The sequence below is a fragment of the Juglans regia genome, chromosome 4, assembly GCF_001411555.2.
Source record: "Juglans regia cultivar Chandler chromosome 4, Walnut 2.0, whole genome shotgun sequence".
In the NCBI taxonomy this organism is placed as follows: domain Eukaryota; kingdom Viridiplantae; phylum Streptophyta; class Magnoliopsida; order Fagales; family Juglandaceae; genus Juglans; species Juglans regia.
Genome location: NC_049904.1, coordinates 11,938,487 through 11,959,201, shown reverse-complemented (window position 1 = coordinate 11,959,201; position 20,715 = coordinate 11,938,487). Strand labels below are relative to the sequence as shown.

Below are 20,715 nucleotides of genomic sequence, written 5' to 3'. Positions count from 1 at the left end.
ATTTTTCAAAAGAAACTAACTTTTGGCGAAAATTAATGATTTTCAATTATTTGATTGAGATCTTAGAAAAGACATTGAAAAGGTTTTCAAATTCTAGTTGGTAGCAGAAACTTTCCATGAACATACACACAAGGAAATCACCACATCCTGCAACACCCAGAAAGAAAACCGTCATTATGATTTGGAGGGGGGGCTGCGGCGAGGGGGGGGGGAATGAGTAGTTCGGAAGGGTGGGTGTGGATGATGGGGCGGGCAGAGGGAAGAAAGCTTCAGAACCTGGGAATTCTGTGTCATTTCTGCATTAGCCTAAAATTCGCTTTCCCTTGACAAACATTTTTAAACTAAACTAAAAACCAGAAAATGTGGAAAATATTCTTTTTTTTAGAAAAAAAAATAAACATTTTAGTCTGAAACAAACAGTCAATTATAAGATGGGAAGTCTGGCATTAGATGCAACAAAAAGACAAATGACACTCTCCACCAGAGTCTTCTGATATAGAGCTTTATCGTTAATCATTCATTGGAGTGGGAATAGTTTTCAGCATCTGGTTATTGATGAGAGGATTGCAACTGACACTGAGTATTCTTCCTTTCAGAAATCCAAATTACCTGATTGAAGATCCAATATTTGAGCCAACAAGAAAGAAATATTGATCCCAGCAACAGCAAAAGGATATTCCCACTCAGCTCTAGTTCCATCTTGTTTGTGCAATAATCTCTGGAATGACTCCTGCAATAAGATAATATCATGAAACATTTTCAGTTAACCCCCCTCTCCACGTGTTTTATTCAATAAGCATAACCGGTATTTTAATGTACATATGAATTTATCAACATTGTCCACTATGCTTCGGAAATACTGCAATGGATAGAGGAAAACATTCTAATGGAGACACAAGCAATGACAGTAAAATTCCAGTTAAAAGCAAAACTGAATGAACAGAGTTTCCAAACTCCGATAGAAAGTGAATTCCCATTCTTGGTCTCAACTTTGCAAATGCTCAAAAAATCTGGAATAGAGAGATCAAAACCATTCTGAAACAATAGTAAATGAGGATAGAATACTAGAAGAAATACTCCCTTAATATTAGCACACTTGCCTTTCAGCAAAACTCAACCTACCAGTTTTTTCTCTATTTTCACTAGCTTGAATCTCTCAACTAATGCCAATCTAGTCCAAGAGAAGAAAATGGGAGATACACCTTACACCACTATACCATATCACAAGGCACAAGTTCCAATCCGTCTCTCGGCCAATCCTTACGAAATAGCACTGAGACCTGCCTCAATAGAACAGGAAGGACAGCAAATGCCACATGTGAAATAATGCAAATGAAATAGAGTTACTGCTAGGGTCATGAAAGCTAAAGTGATATGAACCCCCAAGAATGGAATCCCTAAACCCACAATCAATTTGAAACTCTCCAAGAAAGCCAAAATCAAGACAATGGATGGAGAACCTAGACCCAATGAGAACTCGTTTCAAGAACCTACATTATATTAAAATCTAGACCCGTTGAAGAACCCGTCTCAAAAACCCAGATTACAAAGGGGGAACGCCACAACGGTTGTGATTTACCTTTGATAAGTTTAAAAGTTCAATTAAGAACAAGAGAAGTGAAACTCAACTCACAATGAATAAATTCATCAAATTTTATAAAACTTCTTAGCACGAGGCAACAAAGTGTATTTAAACTAAAACCTAATTAAAACCCTAACCAAAATAATGCCCCATCTTCCAAAAATATCCTTGAGTGAACAGTGTTGCGGCTACTGTACAGCACTACAATAACCCTAACTCTAATTCAATAAAATAATAATTTTGCCAACATGCCCTTGCATAGGCCCCCTCAAGTGCTTCCCATAATAAACCCAATTATTTTAAACTAATAAAATAAGTCCTTTAAATAAATTAAACAAGTTGAAAGTCTTCGAGTGCCCAAAGCCTTTAAGTCATGTTGTTGCCCTTTCCATAGCTTATCAAATGAATCAAAGTTAAATCTTCATCATTTAAACCCTTGAACTTATATTTGGTCCATCTGGAACTTGCAACATATCTTTAAGACTAGACCCACCTTGGTTCCCATCATAAAATGCAATCCGAATTAGGAAGATCTGACTGCTTCTAGGTCCTTAAAAAGCATCATCATGGATTAAATTCCTTCAGAGAAAGAAAAGCGGTAAATAGTTTTTCTGGATGATAAACTTCCCAATTGCTTTAATCTCTATGAGAAACCATGGCATCGCTCCCTTTCGGAATTTTTAGTTTTTTTATCAGTAAAAGATAGATATTATATATATGAATGAAATATGCATAGCCCTTGTACACAGGAAGTATACATAAGAGCTCCTAAATACATTCTAAAAGAGGTAAATTAAAGACAAGAATTCCTAAACAGTATCCCCATGTAATACAATAGTGGAAAACCAACACATTAGAGTGTAGAGAAAAACATTCTTCAACTCGGATATTGTGTGTTCCTTATCTTCAAAGCAACGCGCATTCCTTTCCGTCCAAATACACAACGGAATCATCTCCCACACTGCTGCCACTTGATGACAACCTTGCATCTTTGACCAACAACCCAACAAATCCATCACCCTCATAGGCATAACCCAAGCAACATCAACCCTAAGAAAGATCTCATCCCACAACACCCTTGTTACCTCACAGTGTAGTAATAGATGGTCCACAGATTCTCCATTCTTCTTGCACATGTAGCACCACTCCAACACCACACATCTTCTCTTCCTCAAGTTGTCCGTGGTCAATATCTTCCCTAGAGTAGCACTCCAAACAAAAAAAGCTAATTTAGAAGGCACTCGAGATTTCCAAATGTTCTTCCACGGAAACAGAGTAATATCAAGTTGTGTTGTCAAGATGCTATAATACGCCTTGACTATACACATCTTGTGATTATTAGACCGCCACTTCAAACTATCTCGCTGAGTCATAGTAGTCTCCGTGGAGTATAGTAAGCTGAAGAATTCTAAAACAATAGGTAATTCCCAGTCATAGAAATCCCTATTAAAAATAATATTCCACTGGTACGCACCATGAGAGAATAAACGCACATCCGCCACTGATGCCTCCCTATTAACTGCAATACAGTATAAGGCCGGAAAAGCCATTTCCAATGCATGACCTCCACACCACACATCCCGCCAAAATCTAATATGGATGCCCTCACCAACTATAAAACGGATTTGATTTGCAAAACATGGCCACCCCTTTCTTATATACTTCCATAAACCCACACCATGCTCCCCTCTCACTTCCTTAGAGCACCAGCCACCCCAAGAGTCACCATATCTAGCATCAATAATATCCTTCCACAATGCTCCCCCCTCCAAATAATATCTCCAAAGTCATTTCCCTAATAAAGCTTTATTAAAAGTTCTCAAGTTACACACTCCCAACCCTCCATTCACAACTGAGACACATACAGTCTTCCATCTTACCAGATAGAATTTCATTTCCTCCCCCATGCCTCCCCATAAGAACGCCCTGAAGAGTTTCTCCACTCTATTCACCACCCCTACAAGTATAGGAAACAAAGATAAAAAATAGGTGGGGAGATTAGTGAGAGTACTCTTGATAATAATGAGGCGGCCAACCTTATCTTTATCTTCTCCACTACCCAATCCCATATAGCTCTATTCTTAAATGTTGCTTCCAACGGAAGGCCCAGATATTTCATTGGGAAAGAGGACACCTCACAATCCAGCAAGCGCCAAGCTTAGTATATTAGAAAGGGTCCGGAGAGTTAACTCATATAACCTGATAATCAACTCTAACAAAGCTAGAGTACTTCCAAATTCAAGAATTATATTTCCCAAACTTCAAATCAAACGTAAATACTTCAAATTAATAAACCATATAAACTCATTTATCCAATTTTCAATCCAACAACCTAAATAAAAATCAACTCTTCTTCATGTCTCAAATAACAAACTAGAAATAAGGTAACATTGACATAAGTCTCCATAAACCGTCTAAATCCATTGAAGCAAACTTAAGAAAAAATATAAATAACTTCCAGCATCAACACTAATAACACGAGATACCCAACAACAATTCACTGTTAATCTTCTCCATAAACTCTAATACTGATCATCAGCTGAACCATCAATGTCATCTGAAATATTATGAAAATTAAAGGGGTGAGTTATCAACAACTCAGCAAGCAGAGAGCATATACTAGCATGTAAACATGAGCATTTATAACATTTGATAAGCAGAACAAAACATTTTCTTCAGATTATAGACACAACCCGTTTTACTTCCGAAAAGCATTAACAAAACTTGATACAAAAACATTAGAGCGAAATTTCCAGAAAAATAAACTTATTCCCAAAACGAAAATCCGTTGGCATTTCCAAACTGAAACATTATAATCATATCATCGCTTAGCATCACATCGGGACAATACAATGTTTACCCCCGTGGTAGGGTTATAAACCACCATTATACTCGTGGCTGGGCCGTATTCCATGTTTCACCCCCGTGGTAGGGTTATAAACCACCATTATACCCGTGACTGGGCCGTATACCATGTTTCACCCCCGTAATAGGGTTATAAACCACCATTATACCCATGGCTGGGCTGTATACCATGTTTTCACCCCCGTGATAGGGTTATAAACCACCATTATACCCGTGGCTAGGCCTTAACAGAAATCAGAACAAATATCATCGAAATCGGATCACAATCATATACAGAATCAGAACTTCATGCCAAGGTTTTCAAATGACACATCATATCAAAACAAAATACTTAACAACTTTAGATCACTTCACATGTTCGAGATAAACAGAAACAAAATATTCTCATTTGTTCATAACAAAACTTTTAGATTTTCATATTCGCTCTTTTACATAGTTCAGAAACAAAGTGCACAAAACTAGCTCATGTCTACACCAGTCATAACAGAAAAACACTCTTATATTGAATTTATGCATATGCAGAATAAACATCTGAGTTTGTTTTCAGATCATCTCTTTTCAAAAACAAACACGTTTATTCTCAAAGTCAACCTCATTTTATTTCTTTTATACAAAACTAGTATATGAACCCCGCTTACTTGACTTCTTCGTATTATTAACACCTTGAGTCGGAACTCTAGTAGTAACACCACCTAAACAAAACATATATCCAACATTTAATAACCAATCTAGTAAGCTACTATTTATTGAGTAATAAATCAAAACAGTCCCTTCACAACTCAATAACTATCATAACAATTAAACCCGAACAACTCTCCAAACCATTCGCATTTAAAACCCAAAACAGCCACCTTTTATTAACGCCGAACCAACCATAATCACTTCCAAAACCAACAACAACAACTCCAATGATTAAAACATAATCCAAACCAAATTTCACCACCATCCTTCAACTAAAAATTTTCAATGCAAGCATCAATATTTTAGTCATTCAATAATTCAAGACTTGCATAAAAATATCCAATACAACTAGCTCAAAACACCCATCAATTTACACCAAATAGTCTCATTAATAGTCCAAAACAATCTCACAAATCCATCCAAAATCATACTCCTCAACATCCCGAATTCCATCACACTCCACCACAATCCAACATATAAAACATCAACACAATCCAAATTTGTAACTATAACAGATTGTCAAAAGTCACTGCAGCAGTGCAAAAATATTACCCACGCCATCAACAAATCAGCAACATCACTACATTTTACAAACAACCACAATATCTAACCCCTACCCAAAGCTTCGGAAGAGACTTGCCAAGAAGAGTCACCAAAGTTCGAACCTCCTCGAATTCAAGCAACCTCCGAAGTATACACCCAATATTGACATAGAAATCTCTAATGAAAAGCTAGAGGTCTGCGCAAAGAAAGATTAATGTCTGAGTGTATGCACGGCAAACCAAGACAGCGTGTGTGTGCGCGATTGACAAACCGAAAAAAAAAATAAAAGAGGATCTATGGAATGTGTAACAGCAAGTATAGGATTAAGAGAAACAAAATTCAGTGAATGGGTGGAAGTTACTGAAACGAAAATGAACAACCCAGAGGAAGGATTCCAACGAAGGCTCCAAGGTTTTCGAGACCCACGAAAACGCTGCACAAACCGAATCCCAAAGGAAGAAAAATTCACAAAGTCACCTAAGAGGCACAGAGAAAACAACGGAAGGGAGGAGAAATGACTCACTGTCGTGTAACCAAGTCAGCGGCGAGAGGCTTGAAGACCCACGGAGATAGCAGCGCCAACCAAGGTTAGACTAGAAATTTGTGTAGAGAAAAATCTGGGTGTTTCAAATGTGATGCGGGAAGGAATTTCTATGAGAGAAACCGCATAAAACCGTAACAACATGGGGACGAGTCACGGGAGATGGAGGAGTTTTCGGAAGCAGAGCAGCTGGGAAGGAAAAGAGAAGAAGAAAAGAAAGGAGAAGAAACCGACAGAAGAAAAGAAATTTCAAATGAGTTACTTACCAAAACGACGCCGTCCGAGTCCCTCAACAAGTGATCGTGGGCTGGCTTCGTGCATCCGACTGACTTCAAAAGGGCTAGGCTCTCGGGTATTACAAGACTGCACCCACAGGAACCATCTCAGACTTGCCCAAATTCACCTTTAACCCCGACACTGCTTCAAAACAAAGTAACAATGCTCGTAAAGTTTTAATCTGGCTCCTATCCACTTCACAAAAAACTAACGTAACATCTGCAAAAGAAAGTGTGAGATGATAGTAGGGCCACCAGAACTATTGCCCACTTGAAAACTCGATAAGAAACCTCCCCCAACAGCAACCTGCACCATCCTACTTAAAGCCTCCATAACTATCACAAATAGAAGAGGAGATAAAGGATCTCCCTGTCCCAATCCCTGCAAACTATCAAAATAACCAGCAGGTGTGCCATTAACCAAACCAGAGAAGCGAGCTGTTGAAATACAATGGCGTATCCATGCAATCCACCTAACTCCACAACCACATCTCTCAAGCAAGTATAAGAGAAAATCTCAATTCACATGATCATATGCCTTTTCCATGTCAAGCTTGCATAGAACACCTGAACCTCCCTCTCATAATCTGTAGTCCAAGCACTCATTTGCAATAAGTACTGAATCAAGAATTTGTCTCCCTTGAATAAATGCATTATGGGACTTGGAAATAATACGTTCCAACATTGGGCTAAGCCGGTTAGCCAGAACCTTCGAGATAATCTTATAAATGCTACTAACCAGACTTATATGCCGAAAGTCCTCAATCGCCAAAGCCCCGTGTTTCTTGGGAATGAGAGCAATAAAAGTCGCATTAAGGGATTTTTCAAACTTTTGGAAAGAGTGAAATTCCCTGAAAACTTGCATAACATCACCTTTCACAATGTTCCAGCAAGTTTGAAAAAAACCCATTGAAAAACCATCCGGCCCCGGCGCTTTATCCTTTGCCAGGCCAGATATGACCTTATAAATCTCTTCTTCAACAAAAGGTCTCTCCAAAACACTCGCACTCTGCACGTCAATTGCCTCGAAATGCAAAGCATCAAGCTTCGGCCTCCATGAAACCAATTCTGTGAGAAGATTCTCATAGTACTGTACTATATGGTTTTCTACCTCAGGATGAGAAGATAACACACGAGAACTTGATTGAAGTGACTCAATAGCATTGTTACGCCGATGTGAATTAGCCACTTTGTGAAAAAATTTCGTACACCTATCACCTTCTTTCAACCAAACGGTCCTAGATTTTTGAAGCCATGAAGTCTCCTCTAACAACAGAACCCTCTACAAGTTTGTCATAACCATGCCCTTTCTTAATAACACCTCCTCTGAATTATCTCCCAACAACTCTTTATCCTCTATGTCTTGCAGTTCCTCCAACAATATAATCTTTTGATTGTCAATGTGACAAAAAACCTCCAAATTCCACTTCTTCAAGTCTTGTTTCAGTGCCTTCAACTTGCCTGCCAGAATGTAATCTGATATGAAGACCACCACACACGCACCATCTCTACAAACCCATCCAATGTTAGATATATGTTTTCAAACTTGAAATACCGACGTCCTCTGTGAATACCCCCATAATCCAAAAGGATAAGAAAGTGATCTGAACTAACTCGAGCTAATCGTTTCTGACTTACTTCAGGATATTTATCTTCCCACGAAGGAGATACAAGGAATCTATCCAATCTCGACCATATCCGCCCATTTGATCAAGTGTACTCACCCCCTACCAGAGGGAGATCCATGAGGTCAAGATCAAAGATAAACTCACTGAATTCATCCATAGCCATAGCATGTCGACAGTGCCTTGATTGCTCACTAGGGAAGCAAATAGTGTTAAAATCACCCCACATGCACTACGGCACATCCCATAATGAATATATACCCGCCAACGCCTCCCACAAACATCTCATGTCCCTATCCACGTTAGGACCACAAGAGTATGCAAATGCCCATTCCCATCCATCAACCACATTTTTAGAATGAGTCGCAACCGAGAACTCTCCAATACACTCCTCAATCAACTCAACCACTCTTTTATTCCACATAATTAACATTCCACCTAAGGCTCCCAAAGAGGCCAAATAAGTCCAACCCACATACGAGCATCCCCATAAACTTCTCACAATTGTCCTATCAATGCATCGCAACTTTGTTTCTTGAAAACACACCACATCACACTTCCACATCCGCAATAATGATTTAATACGAAGGCATTTATTGCGATCATTGAGCCCCCGAACATTTGAAGATAAAATCTTAGGTTTCATCCACTACACATGGCAGAGTCTGTGCCTCCATCCACTACACGACAGAGTCTGTGCCTTCTCCAAACACAGGGCACGAAATGGGGATAGGTAATCAAACAAAAGCCCCTCCTCTGCCTGCGAGACTAAAATCTGAGCCTTCAAACACCACGCAAGACTGAGTCTGTGCACTCCCCAGCAACAACCCACCCGATGACGACGGAAAATCAACCCTCAAGGTCTCATCTGGTACCATCCTCCAACTCCTCCCGTTGGAATGAGTCTATCGGCTCACCAAAGTGATCACCCGGCCGTCTGTTGTTTTTGTGCCGGTGGGGAAACCGGCGAGGCACTTATCGGTGCCATCGAAGGGCGACTCGACCCTTGGACCGAAATCTTGGTCTGCCGCTACTTTGCCCACCAGCCTTTCTTTGGGCCTACAGCCTGGCCCAAAGCAGAGCCCATCTCTAAGCCCGTCGAGACTAACTGCTCCACATGCCCTCTCCCTACGCCCATATCCCTCTGGCCCACATCATGGCCCAATCCCCTCCCTTCAGTAAAGCCCGCATCACGGCCCATGCCCAAACTCAGCACCTCCTTACCCTTAACGCTGCGTTTCAGCCAGTCTATTTCATCTAATAACGTCCTCACTTTTTTCTCCATATCACCCAGCGCTCTTAAGAAATTTTCCTCATTTGACCCCAACAATATATAACCATCTCCCCTTCGTCTCTACACTATCTTTGTACAATTCATGCCTGGCACCACAGCACTCACTACTCGTTGTACCTACTATGCTTGGAGCACCTCACTGTACATCTGTGCACCAGCTGCCATCCACGATGGAGCACCACCGTCACTTTTCGGAGCACCACCACCTTTAGCTACTCTGTTTCTCACACTTGAAACAGAGGGAGGGGGACTAAGCTCCTTCAATGTAACTCCAAAATTCCTCCACCCCTCCCCCTTCCTTCCTTCCGGCACCACTATCAGTCCTCTCCTCTTTTCATGCCCACACTCAGAGATGAAGATAAAACTGACATTGTTATTGCATCCCCTCCTCACCATTAACACATTATTTCCTTTTCTACAAGTTCTCAAGAACTCTAAAGAACCCAATGACTCTGCACATTCCCTTACCATTAAATCCAACCGCCCCAGGGCTTCATGATCCAAAGAAATGTATTTTACCACAAGGCGACTACTCTCTGTTATTCTCTACCACCTTTCATTCTCCTTTCTGAACTCAAATACCTTATGTTCAATAACTACCTCTCTGCACAGCCCCATGAAAGCCAACCAACACGGTAACTCAAAACTGGACTAATTGTTCTTTGTTTCAAATAATATGTTTAGAAAGACATGGCAATGCATAAGTTTCACTTAAGCTTCTGAGACTATTCAAGAACTAGAAAGCAAATCTTGTTTTTTCCCTTTCGGAATTTAAAATAGTTGAATTGTTTATTTTATTTTGTGTGGAAATTTGATAAAGTAGTAATGATTAGACGAGATGAGTTGAGAGGAGTTGTGAAAACAAACGAAGCCTAAAAGGTGAAAGAACCTAAAGCACTTCTGCAATTGCCCTAAACATAAGTGTGCCTTAGGATTCTTGATCGGCAAAAGAACTATTTTTCCTCAGACTAACAATTTTTTTTACAAGTAATCAAGATTTTTTCATTGAGGAAAACAATAGGCATAGGAAAATGACAGAACAACCGGTATGCAACATGTTTACAACTTGCTGAAGTAGCATGCCTAGTCAATGATGCCACATCAGCTAGAGTCAGACCAAAAATAAAAATAAAAATCCAAAACGAACTTGTGAGTACTAGAACCCAGACAATTCTCTCTCTCACACACACGCACACACATTCACGACAGCCACCGCCGCTCCGTTGCTAGCCATCTAAGCTCGTCGTCTCTCTCTCCCTCCCACCCTCTCTCTTTTACTCTCTAATCTCAAGGTGTTTCGGGTTGATAGGAGCACTACTGCTTGGCACTACTGCTCTGGCAGTTGTGGCTTCGCCACGTCCAAGTGAGCTCAGAATCTCTCTCCCTCCCCCTCTCTCCCACGATGTTTGTTGTGACAGGACATGTAGCCGCTTGGCCATCACGTCCAAGTGAGCTCAGAATCTCTCCCACCCTCCCTCTCTCTATAATCTCACAATATTTGGGGTTTTGACAGAAGCGCCATTGCTTGACACCTCTGCTCTGTCACTCACGACTCTACCAAGTGCAGGTGAGCTTGCCGTCTCTCTCCTTCCCTCCCTCAATCTCCCTCTCTCACTCATGGGTTGAGGGTTCTTTGGCAGGTCTGTCTGTCGCTTACCCCGAACCAGATCCGCCAAAGTGCAAGGTCGCTACTCCATCCTCGCGCCCCCATTCCCAAGTCTCTCCCTCCTGAAATCCATTCAGATCTATGATTATGAGAGGCATACTAGTGTAGTGATTTGTAGGGATTCTCTATATTGCTGTTACCGACAACTATAAGAAACTTTTCCCCCCTATCCATGAAGTGTCAAAAACATTTATATTATTCAGAAGAATATAATGGGTACATCTTTTTAATGGCGCTGAGATGGCTTTTAAAAGGATATTTATGTCACTCACAACTTACATGCTGAAGCTATTTAAAATCCCGTAGATTACAGCTAGTTCCTATGCAAAAATGGCATATTCTATTCTTTTTTTTTTTATAAGTAATCAAAGATATTATATTCATAGAAATAGGCAAAACCCAAGTACACAGGAAGTATACATGAAGAAATGCCTAGTTAGAAGTTACAAAAGAAAGAAGAAGATCATGGATGCTAAGTCCGTTACAAACTATGGCCCCGCCCATGAGAACAATAATTTAAAAAAGACAATTTTTAGCTCTTCCAGTGTTCTCTCCTAGTCTTCGAAACTTCTTGCGTTTCTCTCCCTCCAAATACACCAACACAAACATATTGGTACCAACCTCCAAATTGCAGCTATCTAAGAATTGCCGTATAGTCCTCTCCAGCTTGCGAGAAAATCCACCAATCTACACGGCATAACCCAAGACAATCCAACTCTTGAGAAAAAATCATCCCACATGCCCTTGGCCACCTCACAGTGTAAAAGCAGATGGTTAACTAACTCCCCATGCTTCTTACACATACAACACTAATCTAGGACAATAACCCGTCGTTTCCTCAAATTATCTGTAGTAAGAATCTTGTCCAACGATGTTGTCCAAACAAAAAAGGCTGCTTTTGACGTGACTTTCGTCTGCCAAATGCTCTTCCATGGATACATAGGCTTTCCGGGGTTCGTAAGCTTTTGGTAAAAAGATCTGACAGAGAAAATACATTTATTAGAATGATTCCAAAGCATCTTGTCTCCGGTGCCCCCTGATATGCTTGCAGAATATCATACCGCAAAGAACTCTGTAATAGGCTCCAACTCCCAATCTTGGGCTATCCTAATTAAGTCAATATTCCATTGTGGGGTGCCATTTGAAAAGACCAGAAGATCGGCGATCGATGCCTCCTTTTCTCTAGCGAGCGCAAAGATAGTAGGGAATGTATCTCGTAGGCAATAGTTACCGCACCAGTTATCAGACCAAAAGCGGACCCGCAGACCCTCACCCACAACATGTTCATGTCCTTGAAAGGTCCCCCAAAGACTCCGAATGTTTTTCCACAACCCCACTCCATGAGTGCCTCGAGCCTCATTCAAGCACCATCCTCCCCAAGCTTTCCCGAACTGTGAATCTATAACGGACTTCCATAAGGCCTCTCGTTTGGTTTGATACCTCCACAACCACTTACCCAACAGAACTTGATTGAATTTCAACAAGTGGCGAACCCTCAAACCTCCCCCAGACATTGGGGTACAAACTGTTGGCCAATTAACCAGGTGGAATTTGAACTCTTCCCCCAATCCCCTCCATAAGAAGTCCCTTTGTAGATTCTCAATGTTGTTAGCCACCTTTGTAGGAAGTGAAAATAGAGATAAAAAGTAGGTGGGTAAGTTTGAAATAGTACTTTTGATCAAAGTTAACCTACCACCTTTCGACAAATATAGCCTCTTCCAAGCGGCCAATCTGCTATCCACCCTTTTGATCACATCATTCCAAATCCTCACCGATTTAAAGGAAGCACCCAAAGGTAAGCCAAAATACTTCATAGGATACTTTTTATGGTTAGACTACATTGCATACTTTTTTTATTCATCTCATGTTCGTGTGCATTGACTATCTAGTTCTACGATATAATGATCATGCTCAAATTAGCTTGAATTTCAATCTTAAGAGCTTTGATGGCAGCCTGACTAGCTTGAACCTCACCCATAGTAGACTGGATCTAAGTTGCTCTCTAATCAAAGTTAATTAGCTCATGACGGGTGATTCATCAGCACCTACAGATGAAACCAGCCGAAGTAGAAACTGCTGTACGTGTTCATGAAAAGAGCTATCCCATTCATGACTTGGAGCTCGCAGCAGTGGTCTTTACTTTAAAAATCTGGCGGCACTATCAGTGACTCTCGAGGTATGGTCTGAATTGATGCCGGTGGGGGATTCCCTAATGCTGTGTGTCTAGCTAGTATCTTGGGATACAAGGGATCTTCTCTACCCATGAAATACCATGGCTTACCATTGGGTGCTTCCTTCAAGTCAGAGGGGATTTGGAATGTTGTGATTGAAAAGGTGGAGCATAAATTGGCTACTTGGAAGAGGTTATACTTATCTAAAAGGGATAGGATCACTCTAACCAAGAGTACCCTCTCTAACCTACCCACATATTTCATGTCCTTGTTTCCACTCCTTACAAAGGTTGCCAACCATATTGAGAAGCTTCAACAAATTTCTTGAGTGGGACGGGGGACAAGTTCAAATTCCATATGGTGAATTGTCATACTATTTGCACACCAATATCTGGGGGTGGATTGGGGATCCACAACTTGATGAAGTTCAACCAAGCCCTTTTGGGGAAATGGATGTGGCAGTACCAACAAGAACGGGGGCCCTATGGAAGACAATTATAGATTCAAAGTTTGGGGAAGCATGGGGAGGATGTTGTTTGAATGAGGTTCGTAGACCACATTTTTTTTTTTTTTGGAATACATTAGAAGAGAATGGGAGACTGTCCTAACACATGCACGATTGAAGTGGGAGATGGTTCTCGTGTCAAATTTTGGCATGACAAAATTTGACATGGTGCGGTGATCAAAGCCTCAAAGACATACTCCCAGCCATAATTGAGCTTGTACGGGGCGAAGGATCTTTTAGTAGCCGATCTCTTGGCCTTTTCTAACGACTTCCCCTCAATGGAACGTAGATTTCATGAAAGTCGCACAAGATTGGAAGTTGGAGGTTATCACCGAGTTCTTTGCTCTTTTGTATTCCACAAAAGAGACCAAGGGAACCACAGACAAGAACAGCTGAAGCCCCTCCAAGAAAGGTAGATTCACAGTCAGATCGTTCTACCAAGTTCTGACTAGTCAAGGCATAAATATTATCTATTGAGGAATATAGGGAAGACAAAAGCTCCGTTGAAAGAGCTTTTTTTGGATAGACAACCTCCTTAGGCAAGATTTAGACAATTTGAGGAAACATCAGGTAATGGTGTTGGATTGGTGTTGCATATGTAAAAAGAATGGGGAATCCATAGATCTCCTACTTCTACATTGTGAGGTGGCCCAGACCATGTGGGATGGTTTTTGTGGGAATGGGAATATCATGGGTCATGCCTCGAAGGCTGGTGGATTTTCTAGCAAGATGGAGAGGCCTCCATAGCAATCCTCAAGTGGCAGCAATCTAGAAGATGGCCCCTATATGTATGTGTTGGTGCATTTGAAGGCTGAGAGATGATAGAAGCTTCAAGGATCATGAGAGGACAATGGATGAGCTCAAGGTTTCCTTCCTTAAAACCTTGTTCTTATGGTCAGGGGCCATTGACTTTAATGGGCTAAATGGGATCATTGCTCACCCCACCCCCTTTCAAAAGTGTATTTTTTTCATTTTTATTTAAATTTTTAGAATCAATTGGTTTTTTAATTTTTTCAAGTGTTCAGTAATTTCAGATTTGTTTTTTTTTTATAAGTAATATAATTTCGGAATTTTAAAGCTTATTTTTGAACTTTATGATAAATTATAACAATTTGGATGAAGTGTAATAAGTATGACTGGTGTCAACTTTTGATTCATCGACACATGTCGTATTTTCCATGTGACAAAATACCAAATTAAGATATTAAACAGAGATGGAGCAAATCATCCAAAAGGATGAAATAAATGCTACGTTATATTAGATGTCATATTTCCTATGTCTCTCCTTGAAGTGTCCTTGCCTATGTAGCGCATACAAATACTTATTGATGCAGCAAATTGTCTTATGGAGAAACCCTTGCAAAGACGAGCATGAATAAGATAAAACTCATAAAAGCAATGGGACTAAACAGGATTGGATAGTACAAACTTAATCAACCAAAAGGATGAAATAAGACAGAAGGCAACTGCAGCAGCATTATAGCCAATTACAATGACATTCAGATTAATGGAAATAGTGCTTAGATAGAGAGATAATAAACAAACCGGTTACTTCTGGGCAAAAAAGATCAGGTTCTCCAGTCATATATAACCTCCACCCCTGAAAATAGAGAGGAAAACTTCAGTGTAAGGTATATGTAAAATTCACAAAAGAAATCAGAACAAGTTCGGTTCTAAAATTCAGCCCTCTTATATCTCTGCTGTGTACCTAAAATCTGTAGAAGGGTCAGGACCTTGCCAACCCATTTCCTTCCAAAGCTCTGATTTAAGAGATGGGAGATCCCTATTAGGAAAAGCCAGCCTCCACAACAATTTCAGTGCATCCTGAAACCCAAATATTCAGTTTCTAATTTAGATATATAAAAATGAAAATTATATTGAAAAAACCATCTTTCTCTATGAAGTGTACAACTTTTAATAGTATTCAACAGCCATTTTCAATATGTATAAAAAATTATAGCAGATTAAAAACTATGAAAGTGTGCAAAGATGTCTCTTAAAAAATAATACAAAGTCAAACATTACGTTTAGAATTGTTAAGAATATAATATAATATAACTTAGGTAATCCAATTTATCTTCGCTCCAAAAAATGCATGAAATAGATAACAGTCCATTAGTAGAGGCATAATCATGCAGAATCCATAAAAAAAACTCATGCAGAACCCATCAAAATTAATGGTTCCCTATCGCAATAATTTTCTGTACAAGTGGGATGATCAGCCCCTATTTTTCTGGACACGTGCAATGCTCAATCTTGGTTAATGGTACTCACATGGGTTTCTTCAGCAGTTTGCAAGGTCTACAACAGGGGGGGACCTTATCCTCTTTGCCTTTTGTTAATCTTAGAGAGGATTTAAGATTATTTCTGCTATGGTACAGAGAGTTTTGCTATAGGGCATTCATGTGGGTGCTAGGAATATTGGGGCTTAGCAACTCTCATCTACTATTCTTTTATGAAACTTTAGTATTTTATGAGGCAAGTCAAGATGAGCTTCAATATTTATGCTATTTATTCATATGCTTTAAAGTGGTTTCTGTGATTTTTTGCCAACATATAGTCTACTTGGGTATTATTCTGATTCTTCGGCCAATCTTCGACTTGGAGTACCAACTCAAGAAGTTAAATTAGTTGTTCTCAAAATTTAGCCTTTAAACCCAGCATACCAAGTCCTAGCACTGCTGGGAATCCTACTGCTCCAAGGAGACCAAGGAGATCAGCAAGAAGAAGTACTGTGTTCTGCTACAGAGACTTACAATTTTAGGAGTCCAAATCCTGCAAGAATCTCAGCAACCTTCGGGTAATGGGCAATCTTGATCTCACCCTCTTTAATTTAGTGTTGAATCCAGCCGATAAAGTTTGATATTGATGGCCATACAAGTGCTAAGGTGTTGCAGCTGCTAAGCCATTACAAAATCCTTGATCTGGCCAAAACCCTAGGTGAGCAAATCTACCAAGTTTTCAAGTTCATATGAAATCTAGACCATAGGGCATGCATGGACACACACACACACACACACACACACACATCCATGAAATCCAATTCAAGTTCTGTTTCCATGGTGCTGTCCCTGTTTACAGCATCATGAAAATCAAGAAAAATAACTATTTTTGTTTCAAAAAATGCAGACCAAAACCTTTGATTGCATGACCCTTTGAAATTTTGGCAAACCCTACCAAATCTCTGAAGGGGGCTTGTGATAGCAACCCAGAAACAGAGATTTACAAGAGTTCAAAAATTTCGATCAAGCATAAAAAGGGGTTGCTGTCAGCAACCTCAAACAGCCTCTAATCTATGATTTTTATGCACACTAGACATGTCTAAAGCACAATGACATGCATATACATCCACGTAGGCAGGCTTAAGAATAAAATGCATGCCATGAAGTCAGATTTTTACTCACACAAAGCTGTCATCATGTAGACAGCATGCAAACCAAAACCCAATGCATAATTTTGACAAGTGGGCCCTAAAACCATCATTCATGGCATATGTCAGCAACCCCAAATGAACCCTCTAAGGGTTGGCTCAAGTGGTAAAGGTCTTGGGCTTGGGGATATGCTCCCCCTAGGTCTAAGATTCAAATCCCCCTGGGTGCAAACAATTTCTAGAGGCCATCAGACTGGGGGATTTTCCCCTTGAATTACCCGAGGTGCACTTGTGGGAAACTCCTTGCTAAGGGTCTAAGGGTCTATGCACCCCCAGGATTAGTCGGGAAGTTGTTCCCCAGACACCCGGTGCCAATAAAAAAAATGTCAGCAACCCCAAATGGCCCTAAAATGAACTTTTCCTCTTGTTTCAAAGTGTGGATATGAGCAAAAGCACATTACATGCTATGGGTTGGATAAACCCTCAAGAACCACATAGAGCGTGGCACTTTGATGGGCACATACACATGACACAGCTGCTGTCAAGGTTTTGGCTGCAACCTCTTAAATTGGGACAATGTTATAGGAATAGGGTTGCTAACAGCAACCCTAGACAGCTTTGAGGATTACGTTTTCTCCTTAGTTAAGCATGTCACAAGAACAAGAATGCATATGTGAAGCCACGGATAAGTTGAGTACTACCCTTAAAAGATGATATGATTTAGTTGTAGAAAATTATGACAAAGAGACAAGCTATTACATGATACACTCAGCACTGAACAGCATCATATTCACCATAACATTGGATTTCCAAAGGCTAGTTGCAAGCAGATACCTTGCTGGGAATTCAGAAAAGAAATCCCTTAAAAGAAATTGTTTGTAATACCCAATACTGACTAATGTGTAGATGGTGTATGAAATCTCACATTGCTTGGGAGGGAGAAGTTCTTGCTCTGTGAAATAATTTTAATGGAGCTCCAATTGTATCATTGACTAGTGCTTTTGGAATATGAGTCCAAATATGGCTTCAGGCTCTTTTGCAGTGTTACAATGGCATCAAAGCCAATCCCAACTAGAAATGTGGGACTTGAGTCATGCTACCTAGGATGAAATGGCCAAATGAGGACGTCAGGAACTTAAAGGGGGTAGATTTTGATACCCCATTTACCATACTGACTAATGAGTGTAGGTGGTATATGGGATCCCCGATGCTATTGGATTCATGAGGGCCAATGAGGTCTGGGTACCGGCTATGATGAGTAGATTGTATTGTTTCCTAAATGCAGTCATTGGGCATGTTGGTGCTTAGGACGGGGAGAGGTCACCACTATTAAGACTACGCACCATTCACTGCAATCCTATACTCGATGGTGGCTCCATACTGTATAATGTAGGTTAGGAGATTTCTCGAAACTGTTATGTGATAGCTCATTCTGCTTAATACATGTTATGGGAGGGAAAAGTGCTTGCTCTTTGTAATGATTCCAATGGGGCTCCTATAACACACCTTCTCGTGGGCTAGATATCCGGACTTTAGTAACTAAAGCCAAGTAAGAGACTCACATAATTCATAAAACATCTCATTATTTCATAAAAAGAGTTCTTAAATAAATAAAACTTTAAAATAAAACATAATCAGAGTTTCATGCGGAAGAAAAAAAAAATTTATTGGCATCGGGTGTCCAAGAACAGCGTCCCAACTAATCCCAGGGGTGCACAGGCCCTCGGCAAGGAGTTTCCTACAAGTGCATCTCGGGTAATTCAAGGGGAAAATTCCCCAATCCGATGACCCCTACCAATTGTTTTCACCCAAGGGGATTTGAACCTTAGACCTGGGGAGAGCATACCCCCAAGCCCAAGGCTTTTACCACTAAGCTAACTTAAATCTAAATCAAACTAATTAAACTGGCCACATAGAATGTATTAATATTATACTAATATTAATGAACTAGTTTACGAGACTAAGAAGTGTATGGTAATGCAACTTACCTCGTATCGGTAATCCAATATTAACATTTCTGTAAGTACCCAAATCATATATATCCACATTTTAAATTTATAAACCAGAAACAATTTCATACTTAAAACATTCATTTAATAAAAATTATACTCACTAGAATACAATTACATAGCTTACATAACATTACTACATTAATGTTAATAGTTACTGGCAGGGGGATTAACGTAATTTTGTAAGGAAGTTCTTTAGGTGTCACGTGTGGTTTCAAGCCTCACGTATACGTTAGCTTCTAAGTTTATTTTAAGTAAGCAACAAAACACGTCTTACGTGCAGCTAAACATAGGAGGTTGTGGCGGTGGAGCTTGGTGCTTTCCAGCGAGCAGGGGCTATGGTGGTTCATCTACTGCGGGTGACTGTCCAAGGCAACAGAAAAATGAGAATGATTGAGTCATAGTTTTCTGTACTGTTAGAGAGAGAGATAACAATGGAAGAGAGTGGTGACAAAGGAAGGACAGTAAAGGATTGCCGCGATGGTGCTAGTATGAGCAAAAAGGGTTGGCCGGCAGATTCTATGACCATTACGGTGGTTTCCTCTTTCCTGCAAGATGGGGTGGCAGTTGGCATTTAGGTGGAGCAGCTAGGCAACTCGGGTTTGAACACACCGAGCTTCTTCCTAGTTTTGGTCATTCTCAGAGGTGGGTAGCTTGTGGTTACGTGGGTGAAGTGTTCGGCTCTTTCAATGGTACTCGCAGCAGTTTCCGACTTGATTGTGGTGGCTGGCAGCATTTCCTTCGTGATTTCTAACTTTTGGTGTGGTATCTTGGTCACGAGATTTTTTTTTTCAGAGGAATATGAGAGAGAGAGAGATGTAGGCAGCGACGACATGTCTTTCTTGGTGGTTGCCATGTGGTTCCCGAAGTGGAGTGGCGGTCCAAAACGACATAGGCAATTTGTTTGATCCTCTGTTTTGAAATGGTTGGCAATGTTCTCTTTTTCACAAGCTGAGACTTAGTGGGTATGAGCGATAGTCAGTCAGTAGGGAAAATATAAAGTGGGTTAGAGCCGTTTTGATAAGATAATAATTATGGAAACACCACTAGAAAGTAGGAAGGATAGTTGATGTAGGATAGAAATGAGAAAAGAAATAGGATAACAACGGAATGAGAAGGAGAGAAACCAGCAGATAAAGAGAGGAAGAAAAAGCAAAGAGAAGGGGTTGGAAGGAGGCGACTGTAACCAGCGCTCAATTCTCAATTCAAAAACCTACTATTCCAATGTTCCTTACAAGTCCTTAAGTAGTAGGGCAATACAAACCCTAAATGAAACAAATAACACATTAATAAAAAAATAAAAATAGAAGATGTCCTTAAATAGTAGGGTAATACAAACCCTAAATAAAATAGATAAGACATTAATAAAATAAATATAGCATTAATAGGAGATGTCCTCATCAACTATCCCTGGGTGGAAAAAAGCTCAACTCTGTCGAGTTGACAAGTCACACTAAGGCTACAATCAATCACCCAACCATAAGCTAAGTGGTTGAGCACGCTTCTGACGGCCACAAACACGTGTGAGTGGAGGCCTGAGTCTAGTGTCCCTACCCACTTCTCCGGAACAGGTGGTTGTTGACCCGGG

General features: G+C 40.3%; 1 pseudogene; it reads right to left on the bottom strand.

Moving 5' to 3' along the window:
- LOC108992600 overlaps positions 1–20,715 on the bottom strand; it is a 33,622-nt pseudogene that overhangs the window by 732 nt on the left and 12,175 nt on the right.